General features: G+C 34.8%; 1 protein-coding gene across 4 annotated transcripts in view; it reads right to left on the minus strand.

Annotated features, from left to right (window-relative positions):
* The window catches only part of LOC111043354 (delta(24)-sterol reductase), a 114,157-nt gene that overhangs the window by 58,507 nt on the left and 34,217 nt on the right, over positions 1-21,433 (minus strand). For 2 of the 4 annotated variants that reach the window (XM_039423815.1, XM_039423816.1), the window contains exons 3-4: positions 20,692-20,916; positions 19,349-19,466 (exon numbers count right to left, since the gene is read on the minus strand). The exons of 1 other annotated variant lie outside the window; for it this stretch is intronic. The gene's annotated coding sequence lies outside the window, so the exon portion shown is untranslated. The remainder of the gene's footprint in view (positions 1-19,348; positions 19,467-20,691; positions 20,917-21,433) is intronic. One more of the 4 variants, XM_039423814.1, reaches the window with a different exon arrangement.

The raw sequence follows: 21,433 nt of genomic DNA on the forward strand, positions 1-21,433 counted from the left end.
AAACAAGATTTAGAGTTCTAATCGACACAGGAAGCACTAGGTCATTCGTGAAGAACTTCATAGGTATGGAATGTTACAAAGAAAACTTGATAGAAGACCCTTTTGAAGTAGCAACAGCGCATGGTATTTCACAAGAGAAATACAGTACAAATATTTCTTTATTAGGAAAATCGAAACACACGTTTTATCTTTTTGATTTTCATAAAAACTTTGACCTTCTTCTCGGACTTGACAATATGATAAAAACTTAAAATAGATTTGGATTTCATTAATGACAGTATTGATTTCAATGGAATGAAACTACCAGTAGCAACAGCGCATGGTATTTCACAAGAGAAATACAGTACAAATATTTCTTTATTAGGAAAATCGAAACACACGTTTTATCTTTTTGATTTTCATAAAAACTTTGACCTTCTTCTCGGACTTGACAATATGATAAAAACTTAAAATAGATTTGGATTTCATTAATGACAGTATTGATTTCAATGGAATGAAACTACTATTATTTCAACGCTGAAGAAAATGATTCAAAAGTGAAGTCAACGAACCCAACCAAAAATCAAATAACACAAATAAAATCGTCTCTGATAAATGCTATAACTCAATCCAATATAGGAATCCCAATTGAAAATATGAATGAAGGTGAAGCTATAGTATCATACAAAAACTTTTCCGGACTTGAAATTCCTCAGTGTAGTGAAAGTGGAAGAAAACAAAGCCTATTGTTCTATTTTGAACCCCACTACGTCAGACAAGAAATTTACCATTCACAAACCAATGTCAGTCGAATCGCTTGAAAACTATAATTGTATTATTCCAAGTGAGTTACGTAATCATAATGCATGTAATAATCTGAATCTACTCCATCACAAAACTAACAAAATCGATCTATCAAAAATTAGAACCAATCATATGAATGCCGAAGAAGAGCAAGCTATTTTACAGGTGATTAAAGATTACTCAGATATATTTCACATTGATGGAAATCCTTTGACTTTCACGAATGAGATAAAGCATATCATAAGAACCACCGACGAAATCCCGGTCTATACAAGAAGTTATCGCATACCTGAAATCTATAGAACTGAAGTAAATAGACAGATTGATGGAATGTTGGAACAATAAATAATTCAACCCTCCAATTCACCTTGGAATTCACCAATATGGGTCATTCCAAAGAAACAAGATGCTTCTAGTAGAAAGAAATTTCGAGTTGTAATTGACTATCGCGGTTTAAATTCTAAGACTGTAGACGATAAATTCCCACTTCCTATTATTACGAATATTCTAGACAAATTAGGAAGAGCACAGTACTTCACTACCCTAGACTTATTCTCTGGCTTCTATCAGATAGAAATGGATTCTAGCAGTATTGAAAAAACTGCATTCTCTACAGACACGGGTCATTACGAATTTTTACGAATGCCCTTCGGTCTCAAAAACGGTCCACCCACTTTCCAAAAAGCTATGAATAGCATACTAAGAGGACTCCAAAATGAATTGTGTTTAATATATTTAGATGACATTATTATTTATTCAACTAGTTTAGAAGAACACATTGATCGACTAAGACAAGTATTTGAAAGGTTAAGACAATCCAACTTCAAAGTACAACTTGATAAAACAGAATTTTTGCGTAAAGAAGTTAGTTTTCTCGGACACTTAGTGACACCAAACGGAGTTAAACCAAATCCTGACAAAGTCGAAGCGATAAAAAGATATCCTATCCCTAAAACAACGAAAGAGATAAAAGGATTTCTTGGACTTTTAGGATACTATCGAAAATTCATTAACAACTTTGCTCATTTAACAAAACCTCCAACTAAATGTTTGAAAAGAAATGCTAAAATAGATATACAAGACCCAGAGTACATAAAATGTTTTAAAACTTGTAAGAATATCCTTACTAACGAACCAATCCTTCAGTATCCTGATTTTGAAAAACAATTCAACCTTACAACAGATGCTAGCAATTTAGCTATTGGGGCAGTTCTTAGTCAGAACAGAGACGGTGCTGAATTGCCTTGTGCATATGCAAGTAGAACCCTCAGCGAAACTGAAATGAACTATTCAACTATTGAAAAAGAACTTTTAGCGATAGTTTGGGCTACCAAGTACTTCCGCCCCTATCTCTATGGTAGAAAATTCAAAATATTCACTGACCACAAACCCCTACAATGGCTATTTTCTATGAAAGAACCGAATTCAAAATTATTAAGATGGAGACTGAAATTAGAAGAATTTGATTATGACATATGTTATAAAAAAGGAACAGCAAATCAAAACGCAGATGCCCTTTCCCGAATTGAGTTGAATAATAATAACACACACAACCAAAACTCACCCAGATTATTCAGTGATATTGATGCGATTATAGATGAAACCATTGAAAATGTAGTGGATATCATACCTAACGAGGATACACAATCTATGATAGCTAACGTGGATGATAACGAAACGTTATTTCAAAGATTAGAAAATGAAACCGGTACAGATGATAATGAAACCCCATTTAGAGGATTCGAAAACGAAACCCTTTTTCGAGGATTCGAAAACGAAACCCTTTTTCAAGGATTCGAAAATGATGAACCAGATTTCATAGGTCCTGCTGAAGATGAGTACATAGAAAATAATTCTCATACGCAACATTTTAATTACGAAAGTAACACATCAGTAGAAAAACCAGTTTCAGATGACCCAGTTAACTATGCTAAAAACCAAGTCATATTGAAGCTTGTGAGCAATAACCCAAAGAAAGTCACTATTCATAAAATATTTGATAGTAAAACGAGAAGGATAGTAGAGATATCTGAGAATAATTTCGATAAAAATGTGATTGACTTCGTGAAAGAATATTTAGTGCCTAATGTTAGATATAGCTTGTATTTTGAAAATGAATTCTATGAAAGATTTGCTTCAGTGATTGCCAAAAATTTTTATTTTTCAAAACTCATACTTGTACGATGTAAAGTTAAAGTACTTGATGTAACACATGAAGATGACAGAATAAACTATTGATAATTATCATATTGGAAAAACGAATCACAGATGTATACAAGAAACGTACGATAAGATAAGAAGAAAATACTATTGGCCCAACATGAAAAATTATATTCAAAATTTTATTAACAAATGTGAGATATGTCTCAAAACAGAGTACGAACGAAATCCACTTAATTTAGAAATGAACTTGACACCGACAGCTACAAGGCCGTTTCAAATCATTCACGTGGACAGTATGACATTTGAGAAAAAGAAATTTCTCACGATCATTGATAGTTTTTCAAGATACGCACAATGCTATCCAATAACAAGTTGTAACAGTGTTGAGGTAGCAGACAAACTGCATAGTTTCTTTTCCCACCATGGTATCCCTCAAACTATAGTTGCCGACAATGGATGTGAATTCAATAATGGCTTAGTAAAGGAATTGACAGAATTGCACAAAATCAAAATGCACTGGATAAGTACTCAACATCCGTCTTCAAATGGCTTAGCCGAACGTTTTCATTCTACGATAGTTGAGCACATCAGAATATTCAATAATCGCGACGAGTTCAAAACAGAAACAATTGAAAGTAAAGTAAAGTACGCCGTAATTGCTAATAACAATAGCATTCACCCGGTAACAAAACTGACACCTTTGGAAGTTTTATACGGACACATAGAATCTAATCCCATTCTCGAAATTGACATTCAGAACAGATTTATTAACGAATATGTTAATAATCACAAAGAAAAAACTAAACGACTATTCGACCATAATAATACAGGAAATAAACCGAAGTAGAAAAGAACATGTCATCAACGAAAGGAACAAAGATCGAGAAGAACTACCAGAAATTCCTAAAGAAGTTTATGTGAGGAATGTGCAAAAACAAAGTAAAACTAAAAAAAAATAAATTCAACAAAGAAACTCTCCTATCAGTGAATCGAGAACTTAAAACTGCCAAAATAAATCCCCGACATCATAACACTAGAGAGAAAATTCATTTATCCAAGATAAAAAGACCTAGAAAGTTTAAGAAACTGAACACAGATCAAACTAATGAGAGAACTGAACAAGAAACAACCAATCCTAATTCAAATCCTGTTCTTCCAGGTTCCTCCTCTGCCTAATAAGTATGGCGAATCATTCTTCTAAAGCTGAAGAATTCAGGAATATAAGTAGTAATCTAGGAATAATTGCAGCAGATTTAGGCTATGCAAAGTTAGAGATTTCAAAACACACTTTCATCCACTATTATGAACTAGAAAGTATGTTTGATCATGATGATAATTTGAATATGTATTATGATAAGGTATCTGAAAATATTAGAAATAAGATTCCAATAATGGAAAAAATTAACTGATAATGGTAGTAAAGCAAGAGATATAGTAAACTATTTGAAATTTATTAATCATACAAGGAATGTAATAGAAGATAAGTTAGATATCATAAGTGTGACTAATGATAAGAGATCTAAAAGAGGACTATTGAATGGTATAGGAGCCGCAATAAAATTTATTACTGAAAATTTGGACTCGAATGATGGTGAAAGATACGATTATTTACTTGAACATTTGAAAACTAATCAAAACAGTTTGATTGATCAAATATCAGCCCAATATTCATTGAGTTCAGAACTTATTGCTGAATTTAATCAGACGTTGAACATTGTTAATTATAATAATTATAATTAATTATTATAATTAATTATTATAATTAATTATATATTAAAATTATTTTAATGAGTTGGAGAATAAATTTAAATTTGTGAATGATAAACTTAGCGACTATGTAGAACTAGAGAAATTTAGAGATTTGCTACACCAGTTGAATATTTTATATAACAATGATTAAGTTTGATCCAAGACATTGAAAACTCTTTAACATTCTGCAAATTGAAAGTTTTACATCCTAGCATTATTTCAACTAAAGAATTGTATTATCAGATAACCAAGATTGCTGGTTACTATCAGAATGAATTACCATTGAAACCTGAATTGAAAAATATGTGGGAATTCGAAAATTTGATAAATGTAAACTGTAAACTAACGTCTAAAGAAATCATTTACTTTTTGAACTTACCAATCGTAGATGAATCAAATTATAACTTATACAAGTTGTTTTCTGTACCTAGTATGTTTCAAAATGGATATGTAACTATTATTCCTAAGGTCAGATACTTACTCAAGTCAAACGATAATTATAATAAGAAAGAAATATCAATTGAAGGTCTAACTAGTGAAAGCACTAGAAAAACAAGTTCAAATTTTATTTGTTCTGTAGAAAGTTTATGTAATGACAAATTGAAATGTGAAAAAGAAATTATTGAATCAGGAACTACATCAAACTGTTAATATAGTAAAATGAAAATAGGTAATAGTATTGTAAAATGGATTCCAGAATTGAATAGCTATTTGTGTGTCTTTCCAAATGAAGAAAACATAAAAATTGACAAGCAAGCAGAAACGATAACAAAATCTGTAAAAGGAGATTATTTAATCAATAGCAACAACAATACATATTATTACTAGCAAGAACCCGTGCTTCGCAAGGATCTATTTTAAAACTTGACGAAATGAAAACTTGACGTTATGAAATTTTTAAGAATTGAGAATAGGCCTATAACCATCCTTGGTTAATTAAGAGTCTATAAGCAAAATTTCAAGTTAATTAGTCCAGTAGTTCAGACGTGATGATGCGTCAAACATAATTTTCCTATCCCGTACGTGCATAAGCCAGCTTTATATAATTATTATAGATATAGTTAACGACTGCAAGAGACAGGACTGTGGAACAGAATAGTGGTGAAACTATGATAGCGCCAGAAGTGTCTCAAACACAATAGTAGGTACTACATGAACTTTTTGAAAGTGATTTGAAAAAATGTTAAAACAACATAACTGAATCCTTATCATTCTACCTTCATTTAGAGAGGCTTTTGTTTGAGCCGAATGGAAATCTATTTATAAAAAAATGAATGTCTGTTTATGTGTTTGTTTGAATGTTTGTTCCCTGTAGACTTGAAAACTACTTGACATAACGGCATGAAACTTTGGGAATATGTTGTGTGAATATTGGGGATGGTTTCTAAACAGAATTTTTAATAGGGGGGCTAATAATAATTATTATTATTAATCCATTTTACAGACATATGTTTTCGAAATTTTCGGCCGAGCGGCTACTGAAGAACGAAAAGATGATCATGATTCAAGATCATATTGTGATAATATGATTTAGCATCTAAAGTTACCAGCTGTAATAAACATATCACCCTGTGATAAATTATTGTGTACTGGTATTAAAACGGTAGTTTGGAGTTGAAGTGTAGTTGATTGGTACCAGCTGTTGATAATGGTTCCTTAGAAGACTTATACAAATAATTATCACTCCTCTATCATTGAGAAACTGGAAAATGTTGAAAAAAATTATTCACCTAATGAAAGAGAGTATATATATTTATATATATACATATATATATATATATATAATATATATATATATATATATATATATATATTGTATAGTATATATGTATAGTGTTCATATTGCATTCATTAATTACTGAAGAATGAAAGAATAATTTACAATTTTTTGAATTTAGCTTATCTTATATTCATCCTAAAATGGAAACAATATGGAATTCTGTGTTATTCATCGTACATCGCATATTTCCTGGACCATATATCGACAATCTACAGCTATGAAAACATTGAATATTTTTCTTTGAAACACTGATATAACCCTTTTTTTTAATTGAAAACTTTACTGATAGATATTACTTCCAATTGATTGAGAAGAATCATGTTTTCGGAATAATGAATGCTGCATGACTAAGCACATAGGAAGTTCGTATTGAGATGTAAATGAACATGTTGATTGTCAGATAAACTTCATGATTCACCAAATAAAGTCAAGTGTAACATGAGATACATTGGCGGTACGAAGTTCGCTGGGTAAGCTAGTTGTAAATTAAGCATTATTATTAATAGACAACGCTGAAAAAGACAGGCTCAATCACCAGGAATACTATAAATCTATGAGGGACCAGTAAGCCATTAATTTTGAGTAGTTCAATTACTTCCATTATGGACACTGGATACATTATGGACAATCAATACGTATGAAATTTATTAGCTACCGTACAGAATAAAAAAATTCTGATTGCAGTGACCCCGATTTCTGTAATATGAATAACCATTCGTATTGATAAAATTATAATCATTTTCTCTATTGATAATCAATTTCATCAACTAACTGAAAAAAATACTTCAATTTTTATGAATTTATTAATAGAATTATATAAATCGAAAGTGTAGGTCATATCTAAATTCAAAAAGAGTTCGATTCTTGTTGGTAAGATAGAATGTTATTCAATGCAGAAATCATTGTTATTTTACTAAAAGATAGGATAAAATGAATAGTTTCAGGGGGAGTTTTGACAACCCACAAAACTCATTTTCCATTTGAAGAAATAATATCAAAAAGGTGCATAGGACCTTACTTTTTTGTTCAGCTTGCCAAAATACCCCTCATTTCAATATTAAAATTTTCGACTGACTGTACAGTGAGTCAATCATTCTATCAAGGGTTGAATAATTTTGAAATTTTAATTAAATGAAAATGGTAGAGAATAATTATCATGTAGATATCAACACCTTTATTTAAAGACATATTATTTGCATGCGTTATCATATTGCCGATACAGCATTGATAAAACTGTAGACGTTTATTTAGCAGTATCAAATTAATAATACATGCCACGTGTAGGCTTATACATTGCATCAGGAAAACTAAGTTCAAAACTATGGTTTTCCTAAACATATGTTTTTGAGATAATTTGTTTGATGCAGCTGTTTCACATTCACCATTATAAATTATACAGAGTTTGTGAAAATAAAAATATTTATTGATTACCAAAACAATACTATTATTATATTAATGATAATAATTAATTATTAAAACAATACTTTTATTATATCAATAATAATAATATTATTAAACATATTTATCAATTATCAGAACAATATTATTGAGGTTGAGTGGAATCAAGTAGAAAGCAATAATAGAACAGATGTTCTTTTTTGAATTTCTATAATGAATATTATTATTTTCTAATTTCCAATGATTACAACATATGTTAGAACATCACATGTCAATAAATAAATTATCTCATTTCCATATGGCACTCACCTTATCATGTTCATAACCTTACTTAATAGGATCCTTTTTCATCCTTTGAAACCCTTAGAGGCAAAATATCTCAAAATCCGTTCTTAGTGCGCGTCTAGAATGTTTGAAGAATATTTGTGCAAAGTTTCAAGTCTGTAGGACAATTAGTTTGAGCTGTAGTGTGATTTTACATCAAAATTTTCGAAAAATGTCCTCTCCTGGACCCCCCTGTGCTCCTAATCGAAACTTTCCTGCATAGATCTAATTTTTTTTCGTAGCTGAACAAAAAAGTTCCTCATGACTTTGCTGTGCAATGAGCGGTTAAAAAGTACAAAATTTTGGGGGGCCCCAGCTCCCTCAGGGGGGCAAATTTCTGAAAATCCTTTCTTAGTGGATGTTTTCAGGCTACCATAAACAATCGTGCAAAATTTCAAGTTTTTAGGCTCAGTAGTTTGGGCTGTGGTGTGATTTCAGTCTGTCGGGGCTTAGCCTTTTATAAGTATAGAGAAAGAGAAAGAAGAGAAGAGAAGAAGATAATGGTAAAATACTTAATCATTCGTCTGAATAAAAATATCGACCCAAGTTATTGAACCTAGACAACGTTATCAATAGTATGAATGAAGACCAAGAACCAGAATTCACAATTAATTTAGAACATCTTAATTTTAATCCGATTGCTGAGAACAAGTACACCCCCATAAGGGAAGAAGGTTTTTTCACTACAAACATAAGTTTTTGGACAATTATTTTGTATGTAATTTTTATTCTAATGTCAATTGTTCTATTGTATCGTTATCTAAGTAGAAAAGTTTCACCCAATGTAAACATTGTCAACAACCCTACCCCCGAAGTACTTTTTAGGGATGGAGGAGTTATATAGCTAATTACTTATATAGTCAGCACTCCTCATTCCAGTATTGTTGATGTAGCATAATTGTAGTGGAAGGTAACATTGTATTTAGTGGTCAGTTCCAAGCTAGCGGACATAGCGGACGGAGCTCTATCGCGAGATATAAAATTATAGGAATATGTGGTTAACAAATCAATTCATTTTTTAAAAAGACTATTTGATTAATCGCAATCTTAACTTATATTCGTAGCACTTAACAGAAAACACTTTAAAGTTTTGTAATAAAAATATAAACAGGATACACACGACACGGAAAGATTAAAAACACTTAAAAACTTACATTTAAACAAGAATTTACGGGAGCTGGGCCCCCTTTGTCAATCAAACAGGAAGTGAAGGGGTGCAGATTTGAACATTCTAACGATCGTGACCACAGAGACGCGGTAGAGATGTTGTGTAGACCATAGAGCACAGACGAACGGAGGCGCACTGATTGAAGGAGCATTATGGCATTAGTTGGTGGGCCATGATGAGTTATCTCAAGTGGGAGATATCAAATTTGAGTGGGTTATGGATAAGGAAAGGTGTAGATTATGAATTGATAGGAAAGAGGAGATTTAAAATTAGAAATCCAAAATGAAGTAGAATAAAATTAGAAAATGGAATTATAGAATTGTATTGGAATTAAATTTATTTTTATTTTTATTGTTATTGAAAATTTATTATATATTTGATAGATGTGAAATTTCTTATATATGACGGAATTTATTTCAATTTAATTGGACAGTTGGTGTAGAGTTGATAGTTATGGTACTATTGCTGTCTGTTGAGACCAGGACTGGAAGCAGCTCCAAGCACCCAAATAAAAGCCAATTCTTTCGTCTTGACATCTATGGAGGGGGCTATGGAGGGAGAGTGGTAAGGACTTTGACTTTGAAGCATTGGTCAAAGTTCTTGTTGTGCTCTTAGCCATGTGTGGGGATGGGTAGGGAAGTATTATTTTTAAAGGAGGCCCTGTGATTGTTGATCCGGAGGTTTAGGGCAGTGGTGGTTTCACCTATGTAGAAGGCAGGAAAGGAGGTAGATGCAATTTTTGGAGATGCAACTACTGGATTGATGGATTTGAAGGGTGTAGTTGGTGATAGGACTGTTTTCAAGTGTTTTTAATCTATCCGTGTCGTGTGTAGCCTGTTTATATTTTTATTACAAAACTTTAAAGTGTTTTCTGTCAAGTGCTACGAATAATATAGTGATTTTCCTCTTCATTCATGTCTACACTTCCCATACTACCACTGTCCACATTTCCAAACCCTTTCTCTGCTGTTTTGTACTTTCTTCTTAATAATCTATGAACTCCTTTCAACTATCCCAATTCACATAGAATTAATTATTTTGTCATAACCTAATATCATATAACTTGAATTAACCCATAATCCAACTTACCATATCTCATAATAAAACCTCATATTTCACTGGATAACTAGAATATATTATAACTTTTTGTTAATTTCTAATTTCTAACTTCACATTGGCTACTCCCCTGTGTTTTGATTAACTCAATAATATATTTGCATTTGCCTATAAATCAATATTATTCACTTACCGTGCTGTCTGTTATCCTACTTTGTTCATTCAATTCTCATAACCTGACCCTCATTACTTCTTTGTTTTATGAAATAATAATAATTTATAAATCATAATAATCTGTATCCTGATATTTTCCAACTTCTAACCTTATAGTAAATTAGCTCTCTCTACCAATTCCTATCTTGCTTTGTGATTGTTGATATATCCTGAACTGATTCTATTCCAACCTACTTACTTCATTGATTCCACTTCACATAGTACTCATTATCCCTTCTCTCATTCCCCTCCACGTTAAACACCATGCTACAATTCCATCATAACTTTGCTTGCAATTACTGGTTCCAACAAATTCATTTCCATTCCAAGAAACTCTCCAAATACATTAGTCATGTAGAATTCCTTTCCACCTGCAAACTTCTTCAAATACCTCCAAATGGTTTATCAATACAACTCCCACTATCTGGTCTTTCTCCCCAATTCCACCCACCTTTATTCAAATTCCAACATCAGATTTCACTGCAGTTTCTTGATATTGTTCATGATCAGTACACTCTATCTATCAACTCCCATCTCGGTCAACTTATGTCTTTTGTCAAACTGATTAATCTTCACAATGATCCTTCCCTATCCAATATATGTGATGAAATCCTCAAATAATAAGATTGTACTCTAGAGAAAAACAGAAACTCTCACCTTGAAAACTTTCTTCCCTGTACAAATCCCACTTCCAAAATAATCTGCCTCTTCAAATGCATCATTCCAACATTCCCTACTCCCCTCATCAGTGAAAAACCCAGCCTTGCCTCACTCTTGAACCTACCACCACCCTGCCATATTCTGCCCTCCTTACCCAAACGTTTGCCCCAACAATCTACATCTCCTTCAATCCATCAAGGAAACGTTGGAAATCCCACTGTCCTCAACCTATCCTCAAGAATCCTTTCACCTACAGATAAATCAGTCCTCAACAAGGGTCTCTCTTTTGCCCCAACTCCCAAACTCAATGCCATCAACCTTCTCTCTGATACTGTTCACTTCACTAGATATCTCAGATGGCAAGTATACTTCAGTGGCAACAACACCTCTGCCCCTTCTTGCCCTCCCTTCTCGACTACTTCTGACCAAATCATCAAAACGTTTGCCCCAAAATCCAATCGTGAACCCAAGTGTCTCCCAGCCAACCACCCTGTTGAAATCTTCTGCAATTTACTCCTCAACAAAGTCAGCTCTAGAAAATTCATTGAATCCCTCACTCCAACCCCCAACCACACACCCCAAGAGTTCAAATCCAGCAAAGACCTTCGCTCTGACCCAAGATTTTTATCACCAAAGCTGACTAAAGCTCAACCATAGTCTTACTGAACACCACTGATTACATCAAGAAGCCAACCGGCAACTCACCAATCCCGAACAGTATCAACTCCTGCATTCTGACCCTACTCCATGAATCCAAAAGTCTTCAAATTTCTGAAGCAATACGGTTCATCTGAAGGCCTCTCGGACTCAGACATCAACATCCTTTCGCCAGACACTCTCAACACAACACACTTCTATCTTCTTCCAAAAATCCATAAAGAAGGCAATCCTGGTCGTCCCATTGTTTCAAGCATAAATAGCCCAACAGAACGAATCTCTGCCCTTGTTGATTTCCACCTCCAACCCATTGTTGCCTCCCTACCCTCTCATCTCAAAGACTCCTTCCACTTCATAGATATTCTAAGAAACACAACCCTTCCAACTGATCAACAACTCCTCCTTGTTACCATTGATGTGGCCTCCCTCTACACAACAATCCCCCATTCTGATGGCTTAAAATCACTTGAGCATTTCCCCTACTAACGTCCCACACCCTTCACCCCTTCAACCACCTTCCTAGTAAACCTTGCAAAACTGGTGCTCACAAGCAATGCCTTCAGATTTGAAGATAAATATTATCTTCAGACTCAGGGTACAGCCATGGGCACCAGGATGGCACCATCCTATGCAAACCTATTCATGGGCCTCCTTGAACAGGATTTCCTTTCTAAGCAAACCCTATCCCCCCTGATATGGCTCCGTTTCATTGACGACATATTCCTCATATGGCCTCATGGACATGATACCCTCTCCCACTTCCTAAATCAACTCAACTCCAACTACTCTGTCTCCTTAACCTGGAATATCTCTGAATCCTCCATCAACTTCCTAGATGTCAATTCAATTTCAATTTATGTTTTATTCACGTATCATACAATTTTAACAACACAATTACAATTATAAAATGAATATTAGAACCCACATAGACTATTACGTCCGTGTGTGGGAGCAGTTCTTAAGATTAGTTGTGTTACAATAAAAAATATTGGGCTATAAGTATAAGATACATACGGTAAAAGAAATAAAAATAGATTATATTATATATATAATATTATATATTAATTATATTTAATATATTTTTAGGATTAATTATATAAAAAAATCAATTTGAATTTGAGAAGGAAGAAAAGATAGATCCATTGGAAGAAAATTAGACAATCGGCTTGTAATAATACCTATTTTTATAATTTATTAATAATTATTATTTTCATCACACCAGAACAGCCGGAATCGCTTTTTGCAAAATGTATTTGGTAAGAAAAACAGATTAAAATTTGAATTTCAAACATAAGGTGATTTGATTAAATTCTCTGCATCCTGCCATCCAACATACATTAACCATTCAGAAATTCTGTGCTTTAACACTACAGTGACTCGGCCCGCCCCAGCCTCAACTATTTCTGGAAGAAGGTTTCTATACAGCCATTGCGAAATGTAAAATGAATTGTGCCTTTGCAAACTGATACTAATAGTAGGATTAAATAAACGTGACATTGTTTGGTTTCTGGTTAGATGACTGTGTTGAATCTCACTGAAAAAAGTGTCCTTATTATTGAAAATGTAAATTACTAAAGTTTTTATGAAAATCTGCCTAACATTCATTACTGGAAATATATTGAATAGTATATTTAATGGTGGGAAAACGCTGGTTTTTTGTAATATGGTTTTAATTATCAACCTCTGGGCGACCGACAGAGGCTCCAAGACCGCCAATGACGCACCTCCCCACGCCAGAATGCCATACTGCAGCAAAGACTGCACATACGCAAAGTACACTGTCCTGCAGCGATCCACAGTAAGCACTTGGACAACCGTGAAAAGGCATAGATTAATTTTCTCAAACGGTTCTTCAGCCCTTGTACATGAGGAACCCAGCTTAATTTACTATCCAGGATGACTCCTAAATATTTATAATGAGCAACCCGTTCAATTATGCCACAGCCGCAGGCCTCCGACTGAGGATCGTCACAGGTGTGCATCCTTAACACATAGCGATCACAGTCAATATCTTGTCGACCAATAAATGGAAGATGTTTGTTTTTTTCAATATTAACTGTAAGAGAGTTATGGTCAAACCAATTTCTAATTTTGGCAAGGTCATGGGATGCGTGATTGTATGCCTCACCCCACGTGCAGCCCTCAGATACCACAGCCGTATCATCCGCAAACAAGAACAGTTTCCCTTTAATTTTCAATTTGCTTATATTATTAATATAAATCAAGAACAATAGAGGGCCCAATGTACTGCCCTGGACTACTCCGTACTCTATTGGTAATAGTTTGCTAAGAGATCCATTGATTGAGACAATTTGTGAGCGATTCCCTAGATAACTAGTGAACCACTCCAATTCTCTATATCTCACTCCTATTGTTTCTAGTTTTTCAATGTAATCCTTTCCAACTACAATGCCTTATCCACCAATACTTACACCAATTCCACCCACACTCAACAGTTCCTACACTTTGAGAGTTGCCATCCCTACCACATCAAAAGATCCCTCCCACGTTCCCTCTCAATCCGAGGCCAAAACATTTGCAGTGATCCCCACCACCTCGACTAGTACCTCAGAAAACTCCACCAATCCCTCTTGAAATGTAACTATCCTGAAAGGTTGTTACAGAAACAAATCTCCTCCAAAACAGACACTAATTCAACCACAAAAAATTCCCAAATCTACCAAATCCACCTATCCCAAATCCACCAATCCCAAAACCACCTACTTTCTTGGAATTGAAAACCTCAAACCTGTCTTTAAAGATCTGTTCCATGTCGTCTCCTCCAATCCCTCTACCAAAAACCTTTTCCAGCAACCACCCACCCTCTTTTATAAGCAACCTCCAAACCTCAAGAAAATTTACAGTAAAAACAAATCACTCACCTCTGATGAAATCCCAACTCCACCTGGTCCCCTGCAAACGCCCCCGCTGTAAAACCTGCCCTATCACTGATCCTTCCATTTCCTTTACCAGTCCTATCACCAACTACACCCATCAAATCCATCAATCCAGAAATTGCATCTCCAAAAATTGCAACTACCTCCTTTCCTGTAACTTCTGTCCTGCCTTCTACATAGGTGGAACCACCACTGCCCTAAACCTCCAGATCAACAATCACAGGGCTTCCTTTAAAAATAATACTTCCCTACCCATCCCTACCCATGGCTCTGAGCACAACAAAAACTTTGAACAATGCTTCAAAGTCAAAGTCCTTGCCACCCTCCCTCCCACAGCCCCCTCCATAGATGTCAAGACGAAAGAATTGGCTTTTATTTGGGTGCTTGGAGCTGCTTCCAGTCCTGGTCTCAATAAAAATTAAAAATAAATTTCATTCAAGTTCAATTCTACAACTCCTTTCTCCAATTTTAGTCTAATCCTTTTTTGATTTCTAATTTTAAATCTCTTTTCTATCAATTCATAAGCTACACCTTTCCTTATTCATAGCTCACTAAAATCTTAAATATCCCGTTTGTAACCGCCCCCTAAATACCCCACAATGTCCCCTGAATCTGTACCCTTTTTCTCTCCATCCATCTGCACCGCGTAATCTGTGGTCTCTGCTGCTACAATTGAGTCTCTGTGCATACTCTGTGGTCACACAACCGTTGGATTCAAAACTGCAGTCTGCTCGGTTGAGTAAGGGAACTCAGTTCCCGAAAATTTCCCCATTTCTAATGTAAGTTTTCAAGTGTTTTCAAGCTATATTTTGTGTCTCCTGTTTTAATTTTATCAAATCTCCTTTATATATATATATATATATATATATTATATATATATATATATATATATATATAAACAGGAGACACAAGACATAAATAGATTGAAAACACTTAAAAACTTACATTCGAAATAGAAATTTTTGGGAACTGAGTTCCCTTTATCAACCAAGCAGAGAGTGGCAGTTTGAAATCCGATGGTTAGGACCACAGAGTACGTATGGATAGTCAATTGTAGCAGTAGAGACCACAGATTACAAGATGCAGACAGATGGAGAGAAAAAGGGTGCAGATTCAGGGGTCATTATGGGGGTATTTATGGGGCGGTTAAAAACGGGATATTCAAGATTTGAGTGGGTTATGAATAAGGAAAGGTGAAGCTTATGAATTGATAGAAAAGAGGAGATTTAAAATAAGAAATCAAAAAAGAATTAGACTAAAATTGGAGAAAGGAATTGTAGAATTGAACTTAAATTAAATATTTCTTTTTCATTTTTATTGAACATTTAATATATATAACCAGCTGATTGATTGACAAAGGGGGCCCAGCCCCCTAAAATTCTCGTTTAAATGTAAGTTTTTAAGTGTTTTTAATCTATCCGTGTCGTGTGTATCCTGTCATCTTTTTTTTAATATATATATATATATATTATATATATATATATATATATATATATAATATAGATTGAATTTGAATTTGAAATTTGAATTTGATAATGTAGTAAGGAACAGCTTTGTTTTCCGAAACAGCTTTAGAAACATTTTTAGTTGTCTTATATGAAGGTATTAGAATTTTGAGAAAGTATTCATATATCTAGATGTAAAAAAAATTCAAGTGGCATGTTTCCGTGGAAAAAACTCAGTTATTTGGTATAAACTTACTATTCATCCTTACAAAACAATAAACACCCATCCTAGGGAGGAGGTAAAATGTAAAACTCAATATCTGGAATCACAAAATATAATGAAATATTAATGAACACATTTGGTTAATGAACCATAGTTCTATCAACATTTAAAATAATTGGTTTTCTATTTATTCTTTGTTGATTCATACAATAAGTACATCATCAAAATGATAGGGAGAGGAAAAATAAGGTAACCTTGTGCTATTCCTCTCCCAAATTGATATAAGGTTTGTATTTGGTAATTGTGTTCTTTGTGTGAATAAAATATTTTCTCAATTGTGTGCGTGTTAGCTGACTGCTTGATCTTTTGGAACACATAGCGTCCTTATTTATGGACAGAAATTCACCTTCTATATTTATGACATTGGGAAGTGAATTCAATTATTTCGGTCACTGCTTTTTACTTTTTTAAATTGTAAAATAATTCAATAATATCAGCAAAAATAAACTACTTCATGTTTTAATGTAAAAAATATATTTGGAAGGAATATTTAAAATATGAGGAAGCAATTACCATGCTACATTAAATACTTCATCCAATGATTTTTCTAAGAAAATTCTATGTAAACTGTAGACGTGATGTATTGAAAAAAGAATGCATGGTGATGCATGGTAGGTTATACATTGATCTTATGGGACTGAATTGATGCCCAACTGCTTTGGCCTACTTCTGCTGTGCACTCTTAAGCCTTAAAATTAAAGAATTTCTTACAATAATAAATAAGTTTGAATAAATTGATACCTGGTGCTTGTACAGGGCTATGCTGATGACATAGTCCTCATGGTACAGGGAAAGTTCACCAACATTGTTGCTGACGTCATGAACGTCAACCTCAAAACTGTTAATGACTGGTGTCTTGGAGAGGGACTTAGTATAAATCCCTCGAGGACTGCAGTCATTCCATTTACAAGGAAAAAGAACCTGGAGTCTCTCTCCAGGTTGAAACTTGGATTTACATGGCTTGAAGTATCAAGTAGCCTACAGTCAAATATTTAGGGCTGACCATTGACTCAAAGCTGACTTGGAACAATAATTTAAACAATACACTGCTTAAAGCTAAATGGGCTCTTATGGCGACCAGAAGATTTGCAGGCTCCATGTAGGGGATAAAGCCTCACATAGCTCTGTGGCTGTACAAGGCAGTAATAAGGCCTCAGGTAACTTATGGATCACTAGTCTGCGTGGACAAAGGTGAACCAGGTTACAGCCACAGCCAAACTCACAAGTCTACAAAGGATGCAAACACTTCTAGTCACTGCAGCTTTCAGGAGCAGCCCATCAGCAACTCTTGAAGTTGCTCTTGGATTACTGCCATTGAACATTTTTATTATAGCAGAGGCACGGAAATGAGCCTATCGACTGAAAGTTGCAGGCCAATGGAGAGAAGGCCTGTCTGGAACAGGCCACTGCACAATCGCCAAAGCTGTTGCTCACAGCCCTGTGCTTGAGATGACGTCAGATGTCATGAGCACGGAGTTGGTTTTTACTAAACCTTTCTCTGTTAAATTCTGCTCTAGAGAGGAGTGGAAGTCTGAGGAAGGGCCCTATCCCAAAAGAGGAAGCCTTGTCTGGTACACTGACGGTTCTTTCATTAAAGGGAAATCTGGCTACGGGGTGTACAGTATTCACCTAGAACACAAGTCTATGCAAGTCTGGTACAAAACTGCACCATCTTTCTGGCAGAGATTTGGGGCATCGTGGCTTGTTCCAACATAGGCATTGCCAGGCGCTACTGCAATAAGCATACAGAAATCCTGTCAGACTGTCAGGCAGCCCTCAAGGCTCTTAACTCCAACGAAATCAAGTCCAAATTGGTGTGAGAGTGCCACAAAATGCTTAGCAGGCTTGCAACGCTCAACTCTGTGCATCTTGGTTGGGTACCTGGCCATGTAGGCATAGGAGGTAATGAGCGTGCAGATGAGCTTGCTAAGCGGGGTTCTAGTATGCCATTCCTTGGCTCAGAGCCGGGCTGTGGCATAAGTAAAACAACTGCCTTCCACACAATAAATAAATGGTCCAGGGACTTACACCACCAGCAATGGCAGCACAGAATAAGTACAGAATGGAAACTTGAAATCAATCGCCTATCTAACCAATGCTTTTTACATGACCCCAATACTAAACACGTCACGTGACCTTGGGAAGTTCCAATCCTGGTCTTCTGATTGGCTCGTAGCAGTAAACGAGATCAATTGATCCGGATCATTGAATTGATCCGAACCTACCATCAATACTATTACAATGCGGCGCTTCCTAACAAGATGGCGGATTTTAGCGTCAGCGTACTAGCCAAGTTTCCGTACTGTATGTATACTGTGATGACAGGGTCACCCTGGTCAAGCACTTGGCAAAAGACTGCTGGCAGACACAAGCCCTCGCTTCACCAGGTGGCTGGTGAGTCTGGGTAGAGGTCAGGTCAAGCAGGTAATTGCCCTGATAACTGGTCATGGCCACTTCAGGAAACATCTCCACAAAATTGGACTCAGAAATGAAAGCCAGATGTGTAGGCTTTGTAATCAGTCTGAAGAGACTGCTAAGTATATCATACTGGATTGCAGAAGTCTTGGAGCTAGAAGAAGGGCTCTGTTTGGCTGTAAGCAACCAGGTGAGGAATGGGATGTTGGTATAGGGAAGAAACTCCTGGTTCTTGTGAAGGACACGGGAGTTGGTTTGCCTAACATACTTTTGAGACACACAATAAGCTTTGGTTGACGTGTGAGGTTCTTTGAACCTTTGGATCTTTGAATCCGTCCCTTCAAAACATAAACATACCTGGTGCTTCAAACTGGATATGTGTGAAGTGTACATGTAAATGATAATACGAGGGTCGATAATGGAAGTATATCCTCAATCTTGACCTATGTACACCATACTTCTCTTCAATAGCTTTCTGTAAAATCAAAGATCGAATAAGTCGTCAAAATAAATTGATAAAACGAACTAATGCTGAAAATTTTAATTTATTAATGGTAAATTGTATTTTTAGAAAATTCAGCATTAAAGGACTATTACAACGGTATGTTATACAACGAGATGTTAAGAAAATAAAAAGTGGTATCAACACTATTATTGTGTTCCATTAACGTATAAGAATTTGAATTTCAATTCTTCCCATCTAAGAAAAGATGGAGCAAGGATACCTAGACCTTATGCAAAGGATTTAGAGTAATTTATGAGACTGAAGATGACACCATTTGTGTTGAAACATGTATGTAATTTTGCAATAAATTCGTGATATTTCTAGACAACATCCCAGTGTTTCATTATGGATAGATTAATATCACTACATCTCACCAAAAACAGTATCTGAAGTTAAATAAAGTGAGCGTTAATAATAATTCAATAAATTAAGAGGGTCTATTTCTTCAACCACAGACATAATAATATGTATGTATGAATTATATGAACTCCTCCACATATTGTCACTCAAAGACAAGCGGCATGGTTCACAGAACTGAACAGAGTTGAGTTCCACCAAACGCTCTGTGATCTGCGCGGCCAAATCGTCAATCGTTGTCAAGTTATGGAACTAGAAACATGCTCGTCTCAATTGTTTACCAAAAACAACGGGTACAGAATCAGGATAGGGGGAGGACTGTAGGGCTAGTGTCCCCACTGATCAGTACGTCTACTGACCCCAACCCATACCCGACTGAGGCTAGTCCGCGTCGTAACAATACTTCGCAATTATTAAATCACCTAGAGGGTGGCGAAGGCGGACCTAATATTGTGATCCACAGACTGTGAGTATATATTACTTGCCTTAGTCTTGCTACTTCTTCTGCTTGGTATGCTTAATTGCATGCGTTGTGCTTTTTGACTTGCAACTTTTGTTCTTTTACTTGACCAGCCTCATGGCAGTTTTTTATTGTTCTTGACTTGTTTACTTGTGGACATGCCTATGCAGTATGACCACGCCATGAACAGAAACACCTTATGATTATTATTTCAAGTACACATTTTTTAACGATTAAAATCTATCAAATTATAAATTTAATATATACTTAAAAATGGCAGTGATGTTTGAACTAGCTAGTTCAAGCCAACAGGGGAATGACAAAATTATTTGCAAGATGTGATAATAGCATAGTTTTGAAACTATTCGAAAAACTTACCGTGCCTTTCTCCTGTATGTTCCTCAATAAAGGAAGATGTTCATCAGTCAAATCTCGCAAAGATTTAATGTTGTGGCGATGTATTATTGCCAACAGGTACAGATTGCTTATTTGATTCTTGTCCCATTTTAGGTCCGGTATTAAAACAAACCCTACATTAGGATCTGGATCTTCAAATACAATACTGTCTTGTTCTTGTTTATGTGTGAGAATATTGTACACCCACTGAAATCAATGAATTAGATTCCAACATGATATAACAAATAATTTCAAAATAGCAAATTAGATAAATTCAAATATAAAATGGAAAATTCCAGATAAAGTATGTCAAAAATGGAGTTCTTAAATGAAGACTAGACAAGGGTTTCAAACTTTAATCCATCCAATGAAAACCCAATAATGTAACAATACGATATTTTACAGTACTTTAGCTACACATGAATCATGTAAATTTAATTGATTATGGCATTTGAACTCCAATCTCAAGGAATGACTTTCATAATTTTTATGAAAATCTTTAGAATAATGTATATTAGGACTGTAAGTTTTTGTGATTTTTATAACCTCATTTGGACTATTTCTATCAAAATTAGGGAGAGAAACATTTTCGGGTTTATCCTGTTGATTCTCTCCCAATCATTAGTTTGATATTTTGATTGTACAACGAAATACATAAACAAATTATAACATGTTCGCAGATAAATCATTTTCAAATTAAATATTGAGTATGACATTGATTTCT

The sequence above is a fragment of the Nilaparvata lugens genome, chromosome 3, assembly GCF_014356525.2.
Source record: "Nilaparvata lugens isolate BPH chromosome 3, ASM1435652v1, whole genome shotgun sequence".
In the NCBI taxonomy this organism is placed as follows: domain Eukaryota; kingdom Metazoa; phylum Arthropoda; class Insecta; order Hemiptera; family Delphacidae; genus Nilaparvata; species Nilaparvata lugens.